The sequence below is a fragment of the Canis lupus genome, assembly GCF_048164855.1.
Source record: "Canis lupus baileyi chromosome 16 unlocalized genomic scaffold, mCanLup2.hap1 SUPER_16_unloc_3, whole genome shotgun sequence".
Lineage (NCBI taxonomy): Eukaryota > Metazoa > Chordata > Mammalia > Carnivora > Canidae > Canis > Canis lupus.
This window is the reverse complement of record NW_027326430.1, coordinates 615,588-638,335: the sequence shown is the minus strand read 5'-3', so window position 1 is coordinate 638,335 and position 22,748 is coordinate 615,588. Positions and strand designations below refer to the sequence as shown.

At 38.0% G+C, this 22,748-nt stretch overlaps 1 long non-coding RNA gene and 1 pseudogene across 5 annotated transcripts in view; one reads left to right on the top strand and one right to left on the bottom strand.

The window, feature by feature from the left end:
* Window positions 1–22,748, bottom strand: part of LOC140629555 (uncharacterized) — a 570,920-nt gene that overhangs the window by 286,204 nt on the left and 261,968 nt on the right. The window lies entirely within an intron of this gene.
* On the top strand, window positions 4,160–4,262 carry LOC140629575 (U2 spliceosomal RNA; annotated as a pseudogene).

Genomic DNA, 22,748 nt, shown 5'->3' with positions numbered 1-22,748 from the left:
TGCCCTATGCATTTCAAGTATATCCTGGTGCACATGAGTGTGATGGATTATTTCAAAATATTATGTTGTCCAATCACTGTGAATTAACCATACACTGAATATCATGAGAACAAAAGGCCTGAGGAAATCAGTTCCAGTAAATTAAGATCCACCTTAGATGTCATTCCCATGGGCAACCTTCATTTGAACTTGACTAGGATGATTATAAAACTTTGTTCAATTTAGGCCCAAGTGGTATGCATTTCACTAATAATGAAGCACAAATCTTATTTTTTAAAAAGTATATTTTTCTCATATCAACATACTTTATGAAATAAACAAAATAAAGAATATTTTCATTTTCATTCTTGACATATACTGGTTATGTTGTTCTTTACTTAAAACCAAGCTTGATAGAACATTGGATTGAAGCCTTCGGGAAGATCATTCAGGCTTCAAACCTGAGGCAGGGGGAAAAAAAATCAGAGTTTTACTGATGTGTGCTACTTAATTTTGTAGAGAAAGAATTACCCACATGGCACTCAGAGTTAACATGCTCTGAACATTTCAGAAAAAGAAATGAATGTACTAGGAAAACTGGGTTTATTGTCCCTGAAATACCACCATCTTCTCAAAAATACATGGCAGCATAATGTTATCAATTTTAAATTGCTACCAACGACAATGTGGATATATCACTGCCATCCCTGAGATGTTTTGCAAATATTTCTCTCCTTGACCAAGCCACAAATTCAATTTGTTCCCAGTTAAATCCTCATAAAACAGTGTCTTTGACAAATGATTGTTTTTTTCCTTCCCAACCCAGAGAAATGCCAGACTGGGCTATTTTCACTTTTGGTGGGAAATGTTCCATTTAGACTGACGCACAATTACGTGGCAAATATCCTGATGTTCTTTTTCTTGTCATATGGCTGAACTTTAGAGAGTTGTGAAAGTGGCCTGATGATTATAATAAAAATAGTTAATTTAGTCTGTTTTAAGCACGTTACTTGCATTATTCACTTATTCATTACACTTATGCTGAGTTAGGTACTATAATTATACCCATTTCATATGGGGGGGGAGACTGAAACTAATGACATCTAAATAATTTACCTATAATCAATAAATGGCACCCCTCTTTTCACTATCTTTTATCATTCTTTGTTCACATTGAACAGAAAAGATTTTGATCGACCAATTTAAAGATATTAAAATCATTGTGCAATATCTTCTTGGAATATAAACATAAAGTGTCTCTAGTATCTAGAAGATTTTCCTATGAAACCATATAGATTTTTTTAAGAAACACAAATTATATACATTATTTAAAAGGTGTCGGATATCTAATATTTAATAGTCTTATTTATGAATTTATATTTTATTATATTTATATAATACAAATAGACTATTTTTAAAAATACTTTGTGGATAGGTAGATACATATATACACGTATGCATATAAACATACATACATCCATACATTGCCAGAAAGGACTCCCAGACTATTATATAAAATCCTAGGCAATCCCTAAGCAGCAAAATTTTAAAAGTCAAAATGCCTCTGATACCTCTGGCAGGCAACTAGTATACTTTGAAGAGCATTGGCCCCAACTTGTTACCAGGTAACGGAAATGAATCCTGATTGGTTGGTGAACATAGTCCAAGACTAAAAGAGGGATCAAAAGGATGAGTGGGCAAAAGCCATCTTGACCCACTGACATATTTATTTAACCTTGTCTTAGTTTTTTCACAGTTCATACCCCATGTACCAGCTAACCTAGCCTCTTTGTTGATCCCTATATATACCAGGGATGATCTGTGGGACAATTTTTAGGTCATTGGAGTGATTACCACAGTCTCCATACCTATGCTTCTCACTTTAAAACATTTTGAAAGGCTTCCTCATCCCACTTTACCTCGTATGAGCTACTACTACTTTTTTTTTTACCCCTGTAACAGGAAACTAAGGTTCAATGACCTGAGATTACAGTTTGAAAGACTGGCCCTTCTTGGTTTAGAATTGAGGTCAATAAACTTTTCCTATAAAGATCCAGAAAAAAACATTTTCAGCTCGGAGGATCATATAGTCTCTGTCACAACTACTCACCTCTGCCACCGTAGTGCAAAATCAGCCATAGATGATTCATAAATAGATGAGTGTGGTTCTTTATTTATAAATACAGGTGGTGGGCCACATTTGGCCCATGAGCACATAGTTTACTCCTGGTTTGGAATGATGTACCAAGTGTTAAGTTCTTTCTGGAGCCTTGAATCCTCCCCCTTCATGTTTATACCCAGGAGGGGAGTATGAGCATCCCATTGACCAAGTCCTCACTGTAGCTGCAGAGCCCTGGCCTCACCTACGTCTTATTTAGATATTGTACCCTTAGGTAGTTTTGCCCAACAGTACCAGGAGATCAGATATCAATACTATTTTTTTTGCATTCCCTCTAAATATACTTTTTACATTCTGGAAAACTGTTTCACCTCTGGTTAATAATTGCTTATGTCATCAAAAACAGTGAGTGCAATATTTTCCTTAATATTTTTTTTGGGGGGGGGTAAGGGGAGGTGTTGTCTTAATGACATGGAGTGGCCAGGCACCGTCAGACTTCACACATAGGTTTGTTTGCGCAACAGCAAGACTGTGGCTATGTGGTTTATGTGTTTAAGAGGTAGCTGTACTCTGCCACACAGTGTGAATTTTTAAAAATGAAAGGGTGTGTGTCATGGAAAGAGAATGAAGGATTCAAATAGTAAACATATCCATCTTTTAAATAGGCCCTTTATGGCATAGCACTCAAACACAGCCTTCTTGAAGAGAGTTGATGATGGGAGCTGTGCCTCAGTGACCAAATGGTAAAAGTTGGAAAACAATGCGTGTAGGGGCTGTCCCCACAATCCGCAGTGAGTACGAGACTTGTTCAAGGGAGGGTTCTTGGCACAGCGATGGAAGTAAGCTTTTAGTCCAGCTCCCGTTTCTAATCCTAAATCAAACCACTACACTCAGTCTCTCACTTTAATAAGCACTAAATCCACATGCTAGGTTTCAAAAGAAAGAAAAAACCTACTTTAACTATTAAAACTTCCCTGAAACCTACTCATGGGAACAGAGAACATATGGTGTTGTAATTTTTTTTTTTTAAGCAAGACATCTGTACTATTCAAGAAATAGCTAAAATCTGTCGGATTCCAGAAACTTTTATAAGCTGAACTCCAAAATAGATAAATTATTTTTATTAGATTCAGCCATGGACAATTCATGAAGAAAATTCTAGCTGGAAAACAACTTTTTAAAAGAGAAGCTTTGGTAAAGTGTCAGTTTACATCTTGATTTCAAATAGCAAATGTTAAGAAAACTACTTTAATTTTCAACGCATGTGTGATGGAGTCCAGCTACAAAAATCCTGTGCGTAAGTAATGGGAAACAATGGTGAACAGATCCGTTCTCCTGCTGTGACCTCTCCAGGAAGCATTCCCGAGTGCTCAGTGCTAGCTATTTACAGGACATCTCTTTATGAGCACCTACTATGGACCAGGCATCATGCAGGGGCACTTGGAAACGCAGTGAGCCGCATTAAAGAGAAGAATGCCAGCCTCAAGAGAGCTTGTTTTTTGTTTTTTTTTAAGATGTTATTTATTTATTCATGAGAGACAGAGAGAGAGAGGCAGAGACACAGGCAAAGGGAGAAGCAGGCTCCCTGCAGGGAGCCCGACGTGTGACTCGATCCCAGGTCTCCAGGATCAGGCCCTGGGCTGAAGGGCGCTGAGTCACCCGGGCTGCCCAAGAGAGCTTAAATCTTAAAACAGACATTGAAAATGACAACGAATTGGCTGCAATGTGGACTGGGAAAACTTATTTAAGAGCTTGGTTTTTACCAGAAGACTGTTTAGTCAACACAATGGCTGGAGGGGTGTCTTCCAGGCAGTTGGAACAGAATCTAGGCCTTGAGGACTAGAAATGAGACACATTTGAGGAAAGCAAAGCATATCAGCAAAGCCTGAGCAGAGAAAATAAAGGGAAGAAAACCACCTAATTCTGAGAGGTGGAGGGGACAAGTACTACAGAGGCTTGAAAGACCCAATAAGGACTCAAAAGTTCACCTGCATTATCCTTTTCTTTCTCCCATAGGAAAGTGATTTCCCCAGAGTACTTGGGATATAAATTCATTTCCAGATCGCTTCTCGGCCTTTTGGCTAAGATCAAGTGTAGTATCTGTTTTTTTTTTTTTCTTTTTAAAAAGATTTATTTATTTATTGAGAGAGAGAGAGGAATAGCAGGAGAGAGAGAGATGAGCAGGGGGTGCAGGGAGAAGCAGGCTCCCCACTAAGGAGGGAGCTTGACAAGTTGATTGATTTCAAATGTTACACAAATTTTATTTTATTTTCTTATTTATTTTTTATTTTTTTATAAATTTATTTTTTATTGGTGTTCAATTTGCCAACACATAGAATAATACCCAGTGCTCATCCCATCAAGTGCCCACCTCAGTGCCCATCACCTAGTCACCCCCACCCCCCGCCCACCTCCCCTTCCACCACCCCTAGTTCGTTTCCCAGAGTTAGGAGTCTTATCAGTTTAAATTCATTTCCAGAGAAAAACATACCAGGCAATGAGCTTTAAATACTGGATGCAATGCTTAAGCCAGTTTTTGAATCACTGAGCACAAAATTTACACCCTGGTTTTTCTGTTTCATAGAAATAAACAGGATTGATCAGTGAACAGTTATCTTAGAGTAGACAGTATGAGGAACAACAAATATGCCAAATGAGGAAAAAGTATTTTTGTGCACTGAGGAAACTTACAGGTATCTCCAATTTTTCATAGCAATTGACTCCTTATTAACCAGAGAGTGACTAAAAGTACTTTCCAATGAAAACAAAACCAACTATGTGTAACAAAACAAGACATTCTATTGGGGGAAAAAAATCTGCTATAAAAAAATCTATATAATAAGGTTCATTGTTTTGGAACACAGAAGGGAGAAAAATTCACCATTCTAATATAGATTTTTATTTTTTTGCAAACTATTGTCCGGTTTTGTACATCTTTACAGCAACAGTTATTCCTTTATTTTCTGTATGTTTTCATTTAATGTTACTTCCCATATTTCAAAAGATTCGACATCATCATTTTTAATGACTGCAAATACTCCATCTCTAAGTAATTAATTGTGACAATTCTGATTATGTGTCAGTGTTGCATGATTGAGAAAGTTGGTTGAAAAGGAAAAGGTTTTCTGCACTAGGGCTTGATGTATGTTCAAATCACTAAATTTAAGTAAAAAGAAATGAATCATTTTAATGAAATTGTTGGAACAGTGCATGGTCCTTTCACCTATAAAATTTGGCAATACCAAAATGAATGGAATAAATTTCAGAAATCTGAATATCTGCTAAAACCTCTTACTATTTAAATAGTACTAATTATTTTTAATAGACTTTATTTTTTTAAAAAAGCAGTTTTCAGGCCACAACAAAATTGAAATGAAAGTACGGAGTTTCCAAGTACCCCCTCTGCTCCTGACACGCAGCCTCCTTCACTATAAACATCCCACACCACACTGATGCATTTGTTACAATCAATGAACCTACCCTGACACATTATTGTCACCCAACCTCCATAATTTACATTAGGGATCACTCTTGGTCTTGTACATTCTATGGGTTTTGACAAACATATAATGACATGCATCCACCACTATAGTATCGTATAGAATGGCCTCACTACCCTAAAAATCCAATATGCCCTGCTTTTTCTTCCCTCCCCCGTTACCCCCAGCAACCATCAATCTTTTTACTCTCTCCAGAGTTTCACCTTTTCCGGAATGCTGTATAGTTAGAATCAGAGAATATGTAGTTTTTTCAGACTGGCTCCTTTCACTTAGTGATATGTATTTATGTTTCCACCATGTCTTTTCATAACTTGATAGCTCATTTATTTTTAGCACTGAGTAGAATTTCATTGTCTGGATGTTCCAAAGTTTACTTATCCATTCATCTACTGAAGGATATCTTGGTTGATTCCCAGTTTGGGGAATTATGAATAAAGCTGCTATAAACATCCACGTGCAGGTTTTTGTACCCACATATGAAGTTGAAATATCAGAGTACTGGATCATATGATAAGAGTATGGTCAGTTTTGTAAGAAACCACCAAACTGTCTTCCCAAATAGTTATAACATTTTTGCATTCCCACCAGCAGTGAACAAGAGCCCTCATTTCTTCACAGCCTCATCAGCATTTGGTGTTGTGTTTTGGATCGTCACTATTCTAATAGTTATGTAGCTCTATTGATTACTTTTTTCTTTAAAAAGCACAAACAAAACAAGTCTTTATTCAGCGAAGACTTGAAATCATTTTGCCAACTTTTTTTCTTCCGTAATTTTTGTTTGCTTTCACTAAGAATGCCAAAAGTATTCACAATGCAATGGAACTTCATTTGTATCAACCAGAAGCAAAGACTCTAACAGATCAGTGAGTTATTCTTTTTTACTTTTCTTATTTAGTATTTTTATGAGAGATATTCATAAAATAGAGAAAAAAGCTTATAAAATTTGCCACCTACTCAGTATACACTGTGATCTCTCCTTGTCCCTCCTCCTACCCCCTCTCTCTTCTCCCTTCCCTTTCACCCCCAATTTCCTTTTCTCCTTCCTTCCCTTTTTCTCAATTTCTTAATCTCTTTACGCCACTCCCATCATATTTTTGCTTCTACTACTCCAATGAAACTACTCTTGTCGAGATCACCAACAACTCCCACTTGTCAAATCCAGAAACCAATCATCTGGCTTCTTCTTACTAGACTCTGGACAGCCTCCACACACCACACTTCTGTGTAACTCCATTCATCCCACCAAACACATCTTCTCACTCTGTGTCCTTCACTACTCTTCTTCCTATCAAACTCTTAAATTTTAGAATCAAAAGGGCTCAGCTATAGAATATCTATGCTTCACTACATATGCTTTCTTCCCTAAGTAATCTCATTCAATCCCATGGATTTAAAATCTTCTATCTGCTGATGAGTTCAAAATATATGGCTCTAGTCCTGAACCCTCCTTGAACTCCAGACTCATAAATCCAACTCTAAAACTTAAAATACACAGAACAGAATAATTCAATCATAAATCTTCCTTTTCACATACCCCTATCCACACCCTAGATGCAATATTCTGCAGTCTCATGCTTCTCAGAGAATGGCACCTCTCTCTGCTCACTGGCTTGGGCCTAAAGTTCAAAGTCTGCCTTCATTTCTCAGAATCCCCAAGAGCCAAATCAATCAGAAGTTCTTGCAACTCCATCCTCAAGACATCTTAAACCCTCTTGCTCATCAACACCCTCCTTCTGCACAGCCTTTGTGTCTCACCTGGACTGCTACTGTCACCCACCTGTTCTCAATCCTTCCTCTCTTGTCCTGCTGCAGAGCATCCTTCACACAGTGGTTGGAGTCATGTGACGTGATGTAAGAAATTGATGTTGCTTTGCCCCAGTTTTGTTGAAACATCAATATTAGGTACCAAAGCAAGTGTCAGGCAAATCCTCACATGTTGTTTTACAAAAGAAATCCTCCATAACTTTTTCCAATTATCTTGAATCTCTCTTACCCATTCTGATCAAGAAAGAATCCGACAGGAAGAGGATTGAGGAGGATGCTGGGTAAAGGGATACCTTTGCTCCCTGTCCAGTAAAGCTGCCAGGAAGACAAGGAACTTTCAGCAGGAAGGGTCTGGATTTGTACTTCTGGGTGCCCAGAAGCCTATCGAGAATGTTTAGTGGTCCACAGGAATAGAGACTTAAATATCCCAGTCAAAGGAAATACAGGAAACATAGGCCCACCACAGCATCTCATGAGAGGAAGTTTCTGTTTTAATCATGTTTTTGGCCCAGGGAATGCAAAGCCAGCCAGCCCAGTCTCATCCACCCACAAGAACCATGTAGAGGGGCTGTCGTGGGCAAGGAGGGAAGTCAGTTAGACCCTGTTTCCAATGCAGGCAGGCTTCCCAGAGAGTGCCAGCCTGACCAGGGGAGAGGAGAGAAATGAGGACTAAATCAAATTCAGGATTTGGATTGTTGCACAGGGCTGGACACTCTCCTGAACTGAAACTCTGTTTGCAATTTAGAGTCATTACAGAATTGTGTATTACGAAAGAGTGAGCAGAAATGTTGCAGGTCTGCCAGAGTTTTCATCCAGGACCGGGGCAAGGTGATTCCTACTGAATACATTTTAAGAGGAGGTGGGAATAACATAAAAAGGCATTTGACTTTGTTACCAGTCACTCTTGTTCAAAAATGCCCTTAGGTGATCTACCAAGCATATAAATCAGATCCTCTCTGTCCTCTGTAATTCTCTCTAATGCCCTCCACTGGATTTAGAATAAGATCTAAATTTTTTCCATTGCATTTAGAATAGAATCCAAGTAAGATCTATCTCACAGCCTTCAAGTTTTTACCCAATCTAGCTCCTGTTGAACACTTCCCAGTCTTCCCCAACCATTTCTCCCTTGGTGACTGCTCCAAAAAACCCTGGTCTTCTTTCCATTCTTCGAACATATCAAGCTTACTCTTTCCTCAAGGACTTTCTCTTTGCTGTTCCTTGCCTCTGGAGTCTTCTTCCTTTAGATATTTGCAAATATAAACCTTCATTTCTTTTAGGTATGCTAACATATCATTTTTTCAAAGATATCTTCCTAAATTACATTATCTAATTACGACTCTTCCACCATTCCACCATTAGCACGTGACCCTTCATCAGCTGTCCTCATGCACTGTCCCTCCACCAACATCATATTTCTACAGTTCTACAAGGAAGAAATGAAAAGGAAGTAATAACCAATAATTTCATCACCATAATCATGATGAAAAGTGTGAGATATATGAGGAGCTCACTTAGGTTAGAATAAACTTTTTCACTTACAAACGACTAACACATTGACTATTTAGAAAAATTTATTTTTATTGTAATAAAACATATATAACATAAAATGTACCACTTAACCAGTTTTAAGTGGACAGTTCTGTGGCATTTAGTACATTTACACTGTCATGCCACCATCACCACCAGCCACCTCTGGAACTTTTCATCTTTCCAAACAGAAACTCTGTACACATGAAACACTAACTCTTCATTTTCCTTCCTCCAGTTCTAGCTAACCACCATTCTACTTTCTGTTTCTATGAATTTGACTACTCTGGGTACCACATGTAAGTGGAACCACATAATATTTGTCCTTTTATGCCTGGTTTATTTCACTTAGCAGAATGTCTTCAAGGTTCATTCATGTCCTAGCATATGTCAGAATTTTATTCCTCTGTAAGGCTGAATAATATTACACTGTATATATAGACCACATTTTGTTTATCTACTCATCCACTGATGGTCATTTGAGTCATTTCCACTTTTTAGCTATGTGGATAACAGCTCTATGAACAGGGTTGTATAAATATCTCTTTGAACCTCTGTTATCAATTCTATTGATATTTATCTAGGAATTGTTAGATCATATGGTAATTCTATATATAGAGAGAACTATATAGGAAAAGAAATTGTTTTGAGGAACCTCCATACTCTTTTCCACAGGAGCACATTGACTTTTATTTAAAAGAAAACTATATATATATATATAAATATATATATATATTTATATATATATACACATATATATATACACACACACATATATGTATATTCAGTATATATATATGAAATTCAGTATATATATAAATTCAGTAGAGACACAGAGAGAGAAGCAGAGACATAGGCAGAAGGAGAAACAGGCTGTCTCCAGGGAACCTGATGTCAGACTCGATCCCAGGACTCCAGGATCACAACCTGAGCTGAAGGCAAATGCTCAACCAGTTACCCACTCAGGTGCTCTGACACATTGACTTTTAACTTCACAATATAAATTATATTTATAAATTATAAACTATGCCATTATAAATGTGTGTGCTTTATTTTCTCTGTGTCAGGTCTCTTATTTAGATGACTTAGCTATAATGTCATATTCAATTCTCATAGGAGACAGGTTCTTTTCTTCGCGTTGTCCACAGAATAGAAATGTGACCAAGTTGCTTCTATGTGACTTACTTCATAAATAGTTTAATATTATAGGTAGGGCTGCCTGGGTGGCTCTGTCCATTAAGCATCTGCCTTTGGCTCAGGTCATGATCCCAGAGTCCTGGGATCCAGCCGGAAGTGGGGCTCCCTGCTCAGCAGGGAGTCTACTTCTCTCTCTCCCCCTGTGCGCGCGCGCTCTCTCTCTCTCTCTCTCTCTCATGTGCACACACTCTCAAATAAATTAATTAATTTAAAAAATCTTATAAGTAGGTAGCATTATATATAATATGGCACTTTATCATCTCTAGAACCTGAAGAAATCCTCGGAATCATGAAAGAGTAAGCCCAAAGAAATAGAGTACATATTTTGTCTGTAGGAAAGAAAGTTTTTAATTTTTGTTTTCTTACATGGTAGTTCAAATCTGTTAGCACCTAAGCCTCTTCTAACTGAAGGTTCCCTCTCTGAACTTCCTTCTGAGTAAAATGGTCAGTGTATGAGAAAGGCAGACAAGTGGCTGTTTCTTAGAAGAACTGCAGGTGAGCCAGTCTATGGACACATGTCATGGAGAAGGAAGAAAAAGCAAAACAAGCAACCTTACCAGGTCACCATTGATGAGATTACTAATTTTCCAAATGCAACCAAAGTAAACTCACTCTCCAACAGGAATATCAAAAGTAGAGGTCTCCCATTAACCTGAACAAAGCATTCCTCCACATTCTAAACAAGGATTATTGCATCAAATTATACTGAGACTCAGACAATATGCCAGTAATAAGGAGCCCAAAGAGGAAATCCCAGTTTATATGACTCACTGTTTTGAACAAATATTAACATTGGCTAGCCAACATTTCCCTTTGTATCACTTTTCCAGATTACCAAGAAGTTATATAATACTTCAAAGTAGCCAATACAGGCAAACTAGATAAACTATTTGGATTACTCATTTCATTACCAACAGCTTCAGTCAACTTACTTTGTAAAAGAAGGGAAAAAAAATTCTGAGCTTTATAACAGGCTCATCTAACTCTGAGAAGTCCTAAGTTGAGAAGGGATCGAGACAGCATTTCTTCCTAGTTTAAAATCAGCTCAGCCTGAGCATAATGGAGTCTCACATAAAACAACTTTTGCAAATGTCAAAGAGCTCTTTCTTCAGAAGCGTTTACCTAGGCCGGCCTCTGATATGTTAACAAATCTTCAGGAGTTGACAAATGTAAATAATATAAATTTCTCTACTGAGATGGACAAATTCACTTTTTTTTCCTGGGAATTACAAAATAATAATGACAACATTATTCAGCAAATTCATGCCCACATGCAAAATGATAATGCAGTCAACCTTAAATTAAAGGGCTAGATTAGATGAGCTATAAACTAAGTCCTTCACAGACCTAAATCTTTTGGGTCTTCATTTCCACGAAAACCAAATTTATGTTCTATGTCCATGCTATTAAATCAAAACAGGAGTACACTGCTCTTTCGTATTCCAATCTAGGTTTAAGATTTGCAGACATTTCCTATGTGAGATAGGGAATGAGTTTGAGGGGCTATTGAAAAAGTCCATGGACGGGGGCATGAGTGATTTATCCCATTGGATTTAGTGATCGCACACCACTAGGATCATCTTTATTATTATCTGACCAACGTTATATAGGAATTTCAGTAGGTGAAAAATGTTGTAAGTGTTGTGTCCTGCAGTGGCCGTGGCATTGTAAGTATGCATACGTGGCCACACACAGTGGTGGAGCAGAGGCTCTTATGAGGGAGCAAAGACAAGAAAATCTTTGCTGAGTGGCAGGAGAGCTGAAAAGAAAGGGGATTCAATGCTGGACACACATGTGAATGAATAACTCTTAGAAACCATCAAGTAAAACGAATCCCCAGACACAAAGTGCACAAAAGCCAAAAACGATGAGAAAATATACATGCGTAGATATTGCATGTGTGCATATGATAGTATAAAGAGGAATGTATATTTCTGCATTGTGGATAGGTAAACTAATTCCAGGTAGATCCATTAAATATGGATATTCTGGAAGACATAATCTCTAAAAGGAGGTCAACACCTGGAAGAGGAAGTAAGAGAGCAGAAGGGAACAGAAAAAAAGATTAGCTAGGTCATAGTCTGACCCCCATAATTGACTAAAATTATGGATTCCCTTAACCTAGATTTCTCTTCCTAGACTATTGATTTAGCTCTGACTCTGAACCCTCTTAGAAACAACAACAAAAAAAAAGTCCATTGATTTTTCTCATAGTCAGTCTGTTCCTAAGGCCCTTACAGCTAATCAGTTACCACCTCCCCCTACTTATCTTATCGGGGCTTTCTAATTTCCTCCATTAAGAGATGTCTGACTCTGTAGTGCTGAAATCTCACAGTCTGGGTACATAAGGAGATTAAACTGAGTCACTGATTCCCCTTGATCTTCTCTACTTCCCCTTATTGAAGGCGTGTCTCTGTTTACCATGAAAGATAAGGGGGTGCAGACAAGGCAGGAATAGGATCTTAGAAGATGCAAAGGATTTAGATCTTTGCCTTGTGTATACAGTAGGTGACAAGAAAGTTCCACATGGGGAAACTATAAAGGCTTCTTCAACTATAGTTCATTATACTCTGCTTATGAAAAACCAGAGCTCTGATGATGTCTGAGGGTGTAACCAGACTCCAGCCTTTTTAAAGAGTAGTGATTAGCTGAAGTGTTTCTGACAGCTAAATAAATATTTTCTAAATAAAAATATACTGTATGTTTTAAAGGGAATATCAGAACCATTTTTAGAAAGGAGGATTGCTACTCTGGGATTCCCCAGCTGCCAGGTTCTGTTCTAAGTAGAAACTGCTATTTTCTGACTGTCGCCAGCTGGAAGCTCCACTGTGCCAGCTAAATGGCATTTTGGTTAAACCATTCAAGGTCTAGAGCTGCAAGAAGCAATGGATATCTGAATAAGTAAAGCAAACTTTACAAAAGTCCATTTTAAAAGCTTTGTGGATATATGGGTATAATCCCAGATTTGAGATCTAGTAATGAGCAATAATTGGGGTAGAGAGAGAGAGAATCCTAGAGAGCCCTAGAGAGTTCCAAAGAAAGAAACCCTTATCCACAGGAACCAATCCCAATAATGGAGGATGACACGGAAACTAAAGAAATCAATGTGGCAGCCTTGAGTGTTCTCTCGCAAGATTAAAAAGAAAAAGAAATTATTAAAAAGTAAGAGATATAATCTAAGGGCAAAGAAAAATTTACAACACTGTGAAAGGTATTTAAAGAGTACTTACAGACCAGAAGGACCTGAGAATGTACATTACAGATATGGTTATGATTGTTTTAAAATTATACACATATGGAGTAGAATCTTCACATGGTATAAAAGTTATTTTTTATCAGGAGAAGCAATCACTTAGTTTCTTATGTATTCTTCCAGAAATTTTCTATATGCATACAAGAAAAATGTACACCGGTGGTTCTCAAATGGAGGGAACTTTGCACCCACTGGAGCCTATATTCAAGTCAGAAAACAGAAATCAAATAATTTTTGCATGAGTGATTTCTAGAATATGTGGAACGAGATAAATTATACAAAGAAATGATCTCAAGGCAATCATCAGAAATCTTTAGAATCATGAAGAAGAGGAGACATAAAATTTTTCTTGACTTCAAAGAGACACTGGATAATTTCAAATAAATGTATGTTAGAATCAGAATGTCTCCTTTTTGAAAAACTCTAGAATGCATCGTGAAACATGGTTTATAGACAGGAAATGTGTGATCAGCACTCTAGGTTCACATGAGTCCTAAAAAATAAACCATGGGAAGAAATTTCATTTACATTTTAGTGAAATAAAAATCCACGTCTGTATACACAGAGTCATTTTAGTCAACAAAATATCCAGTAGTTGTTCATGTCAGTTAATAAGGTGGAGACATTTATACAGAATGATGTTTATTAAGTAAATTTATATCTGGATGACTTGCAATATCCAAAGAGTGTCAATCAAAAATATCCAAGTAAAAGTGTCTATGTTTTCTTTATTTAAATTCAATTAATTAAAAAAATAAATTCAATTAACTAACATATAACATATTCTTAGTTTCAGAGGTAGAGTTCAGTGATTTATCAGTTGTATATAACACCCAGTGCTCATTATATCACGTGCCCTCTTCAATGCCTATCACCCAGGTACCCCATCTCTTCACCCACTGTCCCTCAAGCAACCTTCAGTTTGTTTCCTATGATTAAGCATCTTTCCAGGTGCCTGGGTGGCTCAGTCAGCTAAGTGTCTGTCCTCGGCTCGGGTCATGATCCGGGATCCTGGGATGGAGCCCAACGCTGGGGCTCCCTGGCCAATGGGGAGTCTGCTTCTCCCTTTCCCTCTTTCATGTGCTTTACTCATACTCTCTCCCCCGTCTTTCAAATAAATAAATTAAATATTTAAAAAAAATCTCTTATGGTTTGTCTCCTCTGATTTCTTCTTGTTTTATTTTTCCCTCCTTTCCCCTATTCTCCTCAGTTTGGTTTCTTAAATTCCACAAGTGGAAATTATATGATAATTATCTTTCTCTGATTGACTTATTTTGCTTAGCATGATACACTCCAGTTCCATTCACATCATTGCCAATGGTAAGATTTCATTTTGGGTAAAATAGGTAAAGCAGATTAAGAATACGCTTCTCTGATCTGAAGGGGCACCTGCACCCCAATGTTCATAGCAGCAATGCCCACAATAGTCAAACTATGGGAAGAGCACAGATGTCCATCGACAGATGAATCGATAAAGATGTGGTATATATATGTACAGTGGAATATTACTCAGCCATCTAAAAATGAATTGCCATTTGCAATGATGTGAATGGAACTGGAGTGTATCATGCTAAGCAAAACAAGTCAATACCTAATAGTGCAATTGCTGGGTCATAGGGCAGCTCTATTTTCAACTCCCTAAGGAACCTCCACACTGTTTTCCAGAGTGGCTGCACCAGCTTGCATGCTCACCAACAGTGTACGAGGATTCCCCTTTCTCTGCATCCTCGCCAACATCTGTCATTTGCTGACTTGTTCATTTTAGCCATTCTGACTGGTGTAAGGTGGTATCTCATTGTGGTTTTGATTTGTATTTAAAAGGGTCTAAATTTAGTGGAACAATGCAAATCCTGTCCTGTAGGACATTTGTCATCCTTTGACAAAAATAACAAACAACTTCCTGAAAAGGCACATTTATTAAATTTTAAATGAGTGAAATTGTGGGATATGTAGCTAATGAAGGAGAAGAATTCTATGTTTTTAGCACTTACCTCAGTTCTTTTCACTTTTTTTGCATTAATATGTATAGTAATCATAAAACTTTACTGCAATAATAGTTGAAGAGGAAACTAAGGCACAAAAAGGTTAAGTAACTTGCCCAAAGTCACATAGCTAATAAGTATAGATCTGGGCTATGAGCTCAGGTTCTTCGGCTCCAGAGGCTGTGTCATCAATCATGACACTTTATCTTCCTCTAGCAAATAATGAAGTCATAAATAATAAATAACGATGTCAAGATTCAAAGTTATGCCAACAGGCCACAGTATCATGAAGAAGCTTGTAAGAGATACGTGTAGCATCTCACATCAGACTCCAAAATATTAATTATCTGAGTCGTAGCCTGCATGCTGGCACTCATGGGATTGATACAGGAATATCCAAGGCACGGCCATATCAGCTTTCGCTAACTCCAACCTGCTCAGCTGGCGCTGGGGGAGTAGAAGCCAATGCAGAAGAGGTTAACTCTTACATTTAGCAACCATGCCCACCAGCAGAGTAGGAATCAGGAATAACATTCTATCCCATGCTGGTTCAGGGGGTCTCTGGGGACCCAAGCGATGACCAAGCCACATCTCTGCAGGACCTTCACAATGCAATTCGGTAGAATGCTAGGAATTTGAGTATGCAGCAAGAAAACAGAATTGGATTTCCAAAAATATTTAAGTGGTGACCAATTAGCCATCTAAGTAATATGTGCCAGAAGGGACTACGCATAAATTATACAACACGCTCTCAGTGGTACGTTGGTATGGAGAGGAAAATAACTTTGGAATAGGAAGTCTAGGAATGGAAAAATATTGATGGCTTGTTCCCTACAAGACTGACTGCAGTTGAAAACCATGGAAGTGGCAAACTTGGGTGTCATGTAGGCCTTGCCATGACAAGAGCAGGAATCTGAGGGTGGGGCACAGCAACAACAGTCTTTAAAGCTCATGGAAACTATGTTTCTTCCCACATACCAAGCCTAATTGATATATGGTGGCTGCCAGAGGGTAGTGTTAAAAGATGAAGTTTCTGAAGCTGGAGCCCAGCCCTGGGACCAGGAGTGGTGTAACTGATTAGTGATTGCTCACATGGGTATATCCACCCTCTAACTAATAGCATGACTTATAGTTAGTTTTGTAACATGGAGGACCAGGGTTCTAGGAAGTTAACTTTCTGGTTACAGAACCAAGAACCCTCAGGCACTTTCTGGAAGTACTTACACAGAGAATAGTTCCTGGGAAAAATGATGAGTGAAAGCTAGGCAGTCTTTCAGGACAGAGCTCCACCCCGGCAGGCATTAGAGCAAAGAGGAAGAGGAATATTCTAATTATATCAACTAAACACATAGGGTGGGTGTTAGGAGGTAAGTGGTATCCAAACAAATCCCTCGGTGTTTATAGGCTGATCCTCTGCAGGAGGAGGTAATAGGATTTCAGGACATTCAGCTGTCTAATACCCCGCCAGATAAATGAAGCAAGAGCACGATTCTCACAAGTATTTCACAAGAACAGTGAAAATACTCTTCTCACACATCCTGTAAGCCTAAGATTTCCTTTCTCCTTCATCCTGAATGTATCCTACTACCAAATAGCTAAGAAACTTGAAGCACTCATTGAAGTATAAAAGGAAGGCAAATACTCCCATCAGAAGGAAATTCAGATAAAACCTTTGATACGGCAAATATTAAATGATACAACAAAATTGTTTAGACTTCCACCATAGTGGTCTTAAAAAGCTATCTATACCTTTCTTTTGGATGACTTATGTCCCTAGGCTGAAACATTTACTTGTTCTAAGGACATTTTTCCACATTTTACCAGGACCATCCTAATAATCCAAACCAGAAAGATAACGATATCCTCTTGTTGGCATCTTAATAAAATGGCCTTTTGGGAACATGGTCCTCATCTGACGGGAGTCATCAGGTGTGAAAATCAATAAATGGGAGCCTCACCAAGTGGAGTTTGAAAGTTGATGGGGGAGCCCACCACTTGACATTGAAGAGAGGAAAAAGTTTCAATTAAAAAGCCCAACAGAATCCTCAAGAGGAAAGAAGAATCAATGGACGGGCCTCAGCAGGAAAAGATGTACCTCCCATCTCCTACAAGAATGGACCACTCCAGCAATCTAGCCAATGAGAAACCATCATCACCCTGAACTCTTGATTTCCTCCAATGGACTTTTGTTCAAAACAACCCCTCCCAACTTCTTCCTTCTTCTCCATAAAATAATGCGCCTCTCCTTTGTTAGACTTGCCTGTGGTTTTACCATAGTTTTCATGTCCCAAAGTCCAATTGTGCTATTTCAGAGAAAATCCATTTTGCTGGTAAAATTACTGGCTGCTTTATTTTTTAGGTTAATATAAGTTCGTTAGTATGTGCTACTTGGTTACTCATGAGATTAAGCTCTAGAACACTGCCCATATCATTAAAAGTGTTGTTACCAAGATTTTATTTTATTTTTTGTCACGGAGGATTCCAAACATATTTTGCTATTACAGTTAAGTTGTGAGTAAAAAATAATTGCAGTAATAATAGAAATAAGAGTCATCAAGAAGCATCATATGGCTTTTAATAATCCCATTGATAGCCTAGATTTGATGTCATGGTTTAATGAGTGGTTATTTTTCCCCTGAGAAAATGAGTAATGTCTCTTCTGTCAAAAAGTACTTTTCTGAAACTACTACTTACAGAAAATGTAAAAGCATTCATGAATTGTTAATGAATCAAGTAGCTTGTAGCAATAAAAAAAAAAAAAAAAGAAAGAAAAACTGAGATAATTAAAAGGTAAAGAAGGCAATCTCTTTCCTGGAGAACTAGGGACACCCAACAAGTATCTTTTGATGGTTCAGGTCATGTTCTATCCTTAAAGTGACTTCTATTTCTCACTGCACGTTCCACAAAGAGTGATGCTTAAGTCCAAGGTATAACAAAGCTCCACAAATTTCTACGGCTTTCTATCTGACATCGGAAGAAACCAATGGACATTACTTTACCCTTAATTCTATCATGAAAATGCAAGTTTGTTCCATTTTCCCGACCAGATGGATGGTGAGAAAAGATGAGGGTGGAACCAAATTATTTCACAAAATGTTTCATCGGCCAACTACTGGGTTATAGCTTTGGGAATTTTAAGGAAAATTATACTCCCAAATACTTCCAAAATATTTAAAAATACATAACACAAAATTATTTAAGAACCATCACTCCTAGCTTAGGCCAAAATGTTACATGTTCTGCATGCTTCTGTAGCAAGAAACTCAGACTAAGTTTATTTATTTATTTTTTGTCTATGTTTTTATTGGAGTTTGATTTGCCAACATATAGCATAACACCCAGTGCTCATACCTTCAAGTGCCCTCCTCAGTGCCCGTCACCCAGTCACCCCATCCCCCCACCCAACTCCCTTTCTACTACCCCTTGTTGTTTTTTTTTTTCCCAGAGTTAGGAGTTTCTCATGTTCTGTCTCCCTCACTGATATTTCCTACTCATTTTCTCTCCTTTCCCCTTTATTCCCTTTCACTATTTTTTATATTCTCCAAATGAATGAGACCATATAATGTTTGTCCTTCTCCGATTGACTTACATCGCTCAGCATAATACCCCCCAGTTTTATCCATGTTGAAGCAAATGGTGGGTATTTGTCATTTATAATGGCTGAGTAATATTTCATCGTATACATAGACCACATTTCTTTATCCATTCATCTTTTGTTGGACACCGAGGCTCCTTCCACAGTTTGGCTACTGTGGACATTGCTGCTATAAACAATGGGGTTCAGGTGTCCTGCCGTTTCACTGCATCTGTATCTTTGGGGTAAATCCCCAGCAGTGCAAATGCTGGGTTGCAGGGTAGTTCTATTTTTAACTCTTTAAGGAACCTCTACACAGTTTTCCAGAGTGGCTGTACCAGTTCACATTCCCACCAACAGTGCAAGAGGGTTCCCCTTTCTCCACATCCTCTCCAACATGTGTTGTTTCCTGTCTTGTGAATTTTCCCCATTCTCACTGGTGTGAGGTGGTATCTCATTGTGGTTTTGACTTGCATTTCCCTGATGGCAAGTGGTACGGAGCATTTTCTCATGTGCATGTTGGCCATGTCTATGTCTTCCTCTGTGAGATTTCTGTTCATGTCTTTTGCCCATTTCATGATTGGATTGTTTGTTTCTTTGCTGTTGAGCTCAATGAAACTGAAGAAAGAGAAATTAAGGAGTCAATCCCATTTACAATTGCACCCAAAATTATAAGATAGCTAGGAATAAACCTAACCAAACAGGTAAAGGATCTATACCCTAAAAACTACAGAACACTTCCAAAAGAAATTGAGGAAGACACAAAGAGATGGAAAAATATTCCATGCTCATAGTTTGGAAGAATTAATATTGTGAAAATGTCTATGCTACTCAGGGCAATTTACACATTTAATGCAATCCCTATCAAAATACCATGGACTTTCTTCAGAGAGTTGGAACAAATCATCTTAAGATTTGTGTGGAATCAGAAAAGACCCCAAATAGCCAGGTGAATATTGAAAAAGAAAACCAGAGCTGCGGGAATCACAATGCCGAATTTCAAGTTGTACTACAAAGCTGTGATCATAAAGATAGTGTGGTACTGGCACAAAAACAGACACATAGATCAATGGAACAGAATAGAGAACCCAGAAATGGGCCCTCAACTCTATGGTCAACTAATATTTGACAAATCAGGAAAGACTATCCACTGGTAAAAGGACAGTCTCTTCAATAAATGGTGCTGGAAAAATTGGACAGCCACATGCAGAAGAATGAAACTAGACCACTCTCTTTCACCATACACAAAGATAAACTCAAAATGGATGAAAGATCTAAATGTGAGACAAGAATCCATCAAAATTCCAGAGGAGAACACAGGCAACACCCTTTTTGAATTTGGCCACAGCAACTTCTTGCAAGATACATCTATGAAGGCAAGGGAAACAAAAGCAAAAATGAATTACTGGACTTCATCAAGATAAGGAGATTCTGCCCAGCAAAAGAAACAGTCAACAAAACTAAAAGACAACCTACAACCTACAGAATGGGAGAAGATACTTGCAAATGACATATCAGATAAAGGGCTAGTATCGAAGATCTATAAAGAACTTATTAGACTAAGCTTAAAACAACAATTATAATGAACAATTAATAATAGAGGCTTGTAATTATCAGTTGAAATCCAGCCATCCTGTTCTCCAATACAACTAAGACCAGGGCACCTGTGTGGCTCAGTGGTTGGGCGTCTGCCTTCAGCTCAGGTTGTGATCCTGGGGTCTTGGGAGCAAGACCCACATTGGGCTCCCCACAGGAAGCCTGCTTCTACCTCTGCCTAAGTCTCTGTGCCTCTCATGAATAAATACATAAAATCTTAAAAAAAAAATACAACTAACACCAGAAATGAGGGTATTCCTTGTGGTCCTTTGGGTCTCCTTCAGGTTTCGAAATTTCAAGATTCAGGGACCATGAAGACTTGCTATTTATGGGTAACCATTTTTAAGATGAAACATTTTTTTAAATATTTTATTTATCTATTCATGACAGAGAGAGAGAGAGAGAGAGGCAGAGATATAGGCAGAGGGAGAAGCAGGCTCCATGCAGGGAGCCCGATGTGGGACTCGGGTCTCCAGGATCACGCCCTGTGCCAAAGGTGGTGCTAAACCGCTGAGCCACTGGGGCTGCCCAAGATGAAACATTGAATTAAAACAAATCCAACATTCCCTCTCCTCTCCATGATTTTCTTTTATTTCTTTATATAAGACCCTGGTTGCCAGCACTCATACATTTATCCCTTTAACATATTTGTCCCTCTGATTTCCAAGCCATTAAAAATGTTTCCATTAGTAAATGGAGCTGATTAAAAATCCAAGATTTTCTATCTAGAGTCCTGTCCTTTCTTTTCAGTGTTTCCTCAGAACTTAAAGTTCCATCTTTGCCAGGCTAATGCAGAGTGAATTTTGTTCTTAAATGGATTGATTTTTTTTTTTTTAATTTTAAAGATCCTTACAAGCACACCTTGCAGATACTAGAGGTTGGGTTTCAGACCACCACAATAAAGTGAATATCATGAAAAAGCAAGTCATTGAATTTTTTGGTTGCTCAGTGCATATTAAAGTTATGTTGACACTATATATATTCAGTGTGCAGTAGCATTATGCCTTTAAAAAATCATGTATATACCTTATTTAAAATACTTTATTGCTAAAAAATGCTAACCATCACCTGAGTTTTTAATGAGTTGCCATCACCGATTGCAGATCACCATAACAAATATAACAATAATAAAGATCTTAGAAATACTGTGAGAAATTACCAAAGTGGGACACAGAGATACAAAGTAGGCAAATGCTGTTTAAAATGGTGTCGAGAAACTCCCTCCCTGCAGGGTTGCCACAGACCTTCGATTTGTAGAAGAGGCAATATCTGCGAAGCCAGTCAGATGAAGTATGCCTGGTCTCTATCGGAGATTCAATTTGAAGGAGAGATGGGTGGAGAAAGGAAAGGAAAATGGTCTATTACTTTAGGTGAGAAATTTTATTGGCAGACTTCACAGTAGCTCTTAATATTCATGGTTTTCATGGATGGAAATACTGCTCTGATTTTTGCATCAAGTCAGTCTATAAGCTTTCATTTTCTATGAATTCCAAAGATCATGGATGCCAACAAGAAAGTGACCACAAGGCCAATGGTCATAAAAGCTAAATTGCTGGTTGTGGAGTTATTATTCCAAACTATAATTATGTAGTGACTTGGGACTCTTCTTCTCTTCACCTTATTATCACAACGCACTTTAGTTTGGGTCTATACTCCATTATTCCACTGAAACTACTCTTTTCAAGATCATGAATGACCTTCATGTGACCAAATCTAACGACCATTTCTATATTTCTTATTTCACTGAATAGCTCTGTAGCACTCAGGGACTGCTCCCCTGTTGTAAAGACTTTTTGGCTTAGCTTCCAGAATATCACATTCTCTGTTTTAATCTCACCTTACAGACTACTTCAGAGTCTCCTGCATTGCTTCTTTCTCTTCCGTCAGACCCCTAACAATGAGAATAGCTCTGTGTTCTCTGTATACACTTCGCACAGACCTCACTCACTTGATTCCTTGCCTTCAAATCTAGCGTAAGTGACTTTGATTCCTGAAGTAGTTCCAGTCTTAACTTCTACTTAGGATTCCAACAGCCTTTTTGGTATCTATATTGATGTCTGATAGGTATCTCTAGTTTATTATAGAACAACCAACCTATTGGTATTTTCCTTCAAACTCTCTCCTCTCACTGATTTTTTTTTCCTACTAGAATAAGCCTCTACACCACCCCAATATATAGGATTAGCATTGATTTCTCTTTTTTCTGTACTCCCCATCCAATTCATCTTCCACCTTCAAAAGATGAAAATCTATTAAT